General features: G+C 38.7%; 1 protein-coding gene across 1 annotated transcript in view; it reads right to left on the bottom strand.

Annotated features, from left to right (window-relative positions):
- SHISAL1 (shisa like 1) overlaps positions 1–5,401 on the bottom strand; it is a 97,980-nt gene that overhangs the window by 15,278 nt on the left and 77,301 nt on the right. The window lies entirely within an intron of this gene.

Here is a 5,401-nt window from a genome sequence, read left to right as displayed (position 1 = left end):
CCTGGAGGGATTTAAAAGCCATGTGGATGTGGCACTTGGGGACATGGGTTAGTGGTGGCCTTGGCAGGGCTGGGGGAACGACTGGACTCAATGACCTTAAGGGTCTTTTCCAACATAATGATTCCATGAAAACTGATTTTGGTGTGAGTGACTCTTCTGGGACTGCAGCCTCACACATTCCCCACATAAATCAGATTTTAAAGAACCATTCTCCTTAGGGTCCTCACTGTGGCCTTCTGTGCAGGATCTAGCTTCCCATTCTTCCCACTGTTGCTCATATTCCACAAGCTCCCTTGCAAGTTTTCAAAATCACAAATAATGGCTGTTTTGTTGCACCTCAAGACATTTCCTCGGTGACTTGCCAACTTTGAAAGAAATGCACACTTAGGTGAGATGAATCCCACTGGCAAACTTCATCTGGTTAAATGTTAGTGACTTTTACAAACTAATCTTCCAGCATGATGTCAAAAAATTAATCAAGATAAGCTTCCAAGCAATTCCATCCATTGAGAGAAGGTGGAATGAACAGCCTTCTGAAAAATGCCTCTTTCAATGTGCTGGTGAGGGTGCTTAAATAACTGTAGATGTAAGACTTTTAAATGGCCCAGCTGAGGTTAATCCTGCTCTTTATCAACAGTCAAGATTTGTATAAATAGATCTTGCAGGTACTGGGTATTTTTCTGTCTTTGTTTGCTGCAGTCCTCTATCATCCAACATCTGCTCACCATGAAGGATTTACAGGCTGAGTTCAAATTGCCTTTTAATGTTCTTTTAGCCTTGAGCTTCTTAAACTTCTTACAGTTTGACAGAAGTCAGATAAGCTCTGCAGCTCTTTCTGAATGCTTTCCCATCTGGTATTACAATTTTTCCTGCTCCAGGCCCTAGTGCAGGTGCTGTTTCCCCCCAGCAATCTCACTGCTAGTGAGATAACAGCTCCCTACTTCTAATTGGCACCTCCTCTCTATATAGTCCAGAATTCCATTAGCTTGGTTATTATCCATCATATTGTGTAGGGAACTGATGGTGAGTATTGTATTACTGGATATTTCAAATTTCCTCATGTGCTTCCCTGCAGCCCCCTCACAGTATGTCAGCTAAGGGCCAACTAGAAGAATCTTGCTCTTATTACAAAAGTATTGCAGAATTTAAATTTTTTTTTTTACACAAATTACAATAATGGAAGTATTGTCAAATACTTTCAGTGTGGCCCCTCAGGAACCAGATCAGCTTTTCTGTCTCATCTGTCAAATGGAAGCACCAACACTTGAGTAGTTTGGCACTGTGGGGATAAATACAGCACAGGCTAAGGATATAATAAGGAATACTAGGGATTCATGGACTTTTATAGTACACAGGAGCAGCTCTAACTCCAGCTATGGCCAGCAGTCATGAGAACTGCCCCTAAGAAAGATAAGGAAATGTCAGACAATCCCCTGGATAATTTTTACTAATTCTGCTCTTTATTTATTTTATTTCTGCATTTATTTAACTAGAATAAAGGAAGAAACAAAACTGAGGCAGTGATTGCCCTCACAGGTTAAATTTATTAGTGTAACAAACACTAGGGAAGATTTGAATTACTCTTTTCTCTACCTCTAATGCTTAACAAGGTGTTTTTTCCTTATTATTTCACTTGTCTCTAACTTTTTCACAACATGTCCCTCACAGCCAAGTCTGGTTGTTGGGCTGCTTCAGGTATTTTTAGTTTTGCTTTACGTATTCCCAGGGCAAGTCAACCTCAACAAGTGAACCAAGCTTATTTTTTTTCTTCAGTAGCATCACAATTAAGCAGTATTTTTAACACATCCACAGAAATGCAGCCACATGTAGTTGTTCATGCAAACAATGGGGCTCTTTTTTAATTAGGATGCCTGTTTTTGTTGTGCTCTGAGAAGCTTCAGTGAACATTAAAAAAAATATGGAGTCAACTGTCCTGTAATTTCCTTTAAAATGTCTTAAAATGCAAATTAAGCAGGTGTCCTTCTAGTGGACCTTTTTCCCTTTCAGATTTGAGCCCAACAGTCATTTTTCTGCCAGGTGACCAAATGCAAACACCTTTCCATCACTGCTTTTTAACTCTTACTGTAAACCTACTGGGAAGTGAGATAACTTAAATTTATTTCACACATAACCACTTTTTACAGCTCTTTTTTACCCTCTTGTATACTCTGAGGTGTGCCAACCTCCTACCAACTACTCCTTTGCTGCTGCTCTGTGGGGACTCCACAGTTTTGTGCTGATTAAACTCGTTTCTCTCTTGTTTAAAGTAACGTGTCCCACTTTGGGATCACATTCTCACCTGGCTGGGACTAAAATTAGCAGCACTTCTAATTGTGTTTGAATGAAATGTCACATTCCTGCCATTTAATGCCTTAGGCTGGTTTAAGCATTTCCAATTTCCAAGAAATTTTTTATAGTGGATTTCAAAGTGTTTTCAGAGGTGTGTTTTTTTTTCCTGAAGTGAACTGCAGATGTGTGTGCACATGTATTTATGACAGTGTTGATCACATAATTTCCCCAAATCCTTTTTAAGTTCCTGGAAATTGTTTGCTGACTGGCATCAGTGTTCTCTCATGATTTAATGAAGAGTAAAATGACTCAAATTTGGATGCTTCTTGATCTATTTTGCTTCAGAGGCTCAAGCAGCCCTGTATCTGATTTCTTGCTAATGATGAAAAACTGACTGTGCCTGATTCCTGGCCTTTTCTTGAACTGTTCAGTGAAACATCATTATAAAAGTGAGGTCATACAAACACGTTTTAGCACTTTTCTGATGAAGTGACTGATTTTTTGCTGGGATTGTTTTGCCATGATCTAACCAGGGGACAGTGACAATGAAAGCAATGATGTGGTGGATTCCTGACCTCAGCTGTCACTGAAAATAATTGTCTGCCATCCTTACCATTTACAGTCATGTATTCAGCATTAGCACAGAAGCTTAGGATGATTTCATCACTGAATTTCTTTACTATCCCATAGTATGCCATTATTTCATGTGGAAATCTTAGCATACTCAAAAAGGATTATTTATTACATGTGGCTTTTTGTTTAATGATTCCTATGAGAATAACAAATGTGTCTGTAAATGGTCAGCTTTATTACCTCCTTGTTCCTCCTTGAGTTAGGGGTTTATTTGTTTCTTGACATCCAAAATATTGGTTGGGAGTTGATTTTCCAAGCTGAAAGCAATGGGATTTTATGTCAGAGACTCTTCTCTTGTTGTTTTTTTTCTTCTTCTTCATCCTCACTTCAGTTAAAAGCACCAAGTGTACATAGATAGTTGTTTTGAAGGTATTTTTAGTAGTTCTCTGGGCCGTACACTACTGAAGATGGACAGTTTTCTGTCCATCATTTTCTCTTTTTTTTGCCTTTTTTTTCCCTTTTTTTTTGTCCTTTTTCTTTTTTGAAAATGTCCTTTCCTTTATTTGTTCCTTAGAAACAAATTGTTTCTTAGAAACTAACTGCTGCTGCATTTATGCAAACTCTTGCCACTTTGCATAAATGCAGTTATGCCTGTTTAGATCCTGAACTCCAGCTCCTGAACACCTCCCCTTTTATTTTCATTCCCACTGGCAATATCTTTGGCTGGTGCTGTTTACTCTCCCTGTCACGTGCTTGTCCACCTGCCTTATTTAGTCTCTGAAAAACTAGAAGCAATTAGTTGAATTTCATCCATGCAATAAAAACCTTTGGTCCCTGCCACTTAAAGCTGAGACTGTAATTTAATACAAGGTTTGGGAGCTACTCACTGCCTTATACCTTTGCTACTCTAGACCCAGCTAAAAGCATGTCAGACACAATTATGCTCATTTTCAGTTATATTTGTAGCCAGATATCTAAATCAGGAGTGGCTGTGAGCTTATTTTATTTTTCAGTGCATACTTAGGAGGTGTAAAACACATGCACGTGCTGTTACAACCACTGTGGAGCATCTGGCACCTCAGAGGACGTGAGAGGCAAGACTTTTGTAACCACCCAAACACCTGCAGAGTCTTTTAAAATGTTGTGACAGAGAAGATGGAACTGGTTGCTAAAGCTCAGGCTGTCACACTCGTTCCTGGGTGTGCTGCTGTTGTGACACTGTGCAGAGAAATTGTGGGTTTAATTGGAGCCTTCTGATTTCACACCCATTTTCTGCGACTTCGGTGGTTTTATTCTGGGTTTGGATGATGTAGATGAGGCAAATGATCTTGCTGCAGAAAAAAAACTCTGCTCAAAATGCCTGAGGAAATTTAAATATGGAAGTTGTTCAGTTCAGGAACTGCTCTCCAGTAATTCTGCTGGCTTTCAGTCCCCAGTGGGCAGAGCTGTTTTAGCCTTCAGACAACCTTTTAACTCCTCACTTTTGTCTTAATTACTGCTTTCTGATAATTCATTACCATATTTAAGCTAAATCCCTTCAACTGTACAATCCATTTAAAGACTTCCCTGAGTGTGACAGTCCCAATTCAATGGAAAGGCTCAGAAACAGCTAAAATAGGGAATTATCCAACAGCCCACATCCGGTGGATCTGAAATTAGGAACGTAGAGAAATAGATGATGTTGCAATATGGGGCCTATAAACCAAAAGAAAAGGAGAATAAGGCATGAAATCAACATGTGTATTGACAAAAGATGCAGTGTATAACAATAGAAACAAAGGTTGTCTATATTCAGATTGAATGGAAATCTTGCACATTGCCTTAACTTCCCATGCTAATAGTGAATTTCTAAATGCAAGGGAGAAGGAAAGCAAGTAACTTATGTATCTTTGGTTTATTTTTATCATCTGCATTTAAATAATTCAAAATCTCCCAGTTTATTTGAATGCTACATCACTGGGGCAAACCAACAAGACTCAGAGCTTGAGGTGGTTGGTTCCAAGCCCACAGTCAATTTGTCCTGTTGGTTTCTTGCCCTGATTTTAGTTGGTGTAAGGTTAATTTTCTTCACAGGGGCTTCTGTGGGGCTGTGTTTTGGATTTGTGCTGAACACAGTGATAATAACTAATTTCTGTTTTTACAGGTATGCAGTTCCTAGCAAAGAGATGAAAATATTTAGAAGAAAATATATATTCAACAACAGCTGTTATTCCAACCCAATATATTCTGAAGGGAATGGAGGCACACAGGTAATGGTAGATATTTCCTGACACACCTAATCTCTGTTACCAGACACATTCTCCACATGATATTAATTCCCAGACAGTTCTTTCCTAAAACTACTATGTAAGTATTCCATTTTATTTATTTTCAACTTTTAAAAAACCCCCAAACAACTACTGGTGCTCTGGTTTGCCATATTCAGTCTAATATAAAAATCCAGGTAAGGGCTGTAAATAAAAACTATGCTTTGCCCTATGATGCAAATTTTGCATCTTTAAAACACTGCCATCTTATTCCTGTTTAATGTATAGCAGTT

The sequence above is a fragment of the Manacus vitellinus genome, unplaced genomic scaffold (genome assembly GCF_001715985.3).
Source record: "Manacus vitellinus isolate BGI_N305 unplaced genomic scaffold, ASM171598v3 scaffold_66_pilon, whole genome shotgun sequence".
Taxonomy (NCBI): Eukaryota; Metazoa; Chordata; class Aves; order Passeriformes; family Pipridae; genus Manacus; species Manacus vitellinus.
The sequence above is the reverse complement of the archived record's forward strand: the minus strand, read 5'-3'. Positions and strand labels throughout refer to the sequence as shown.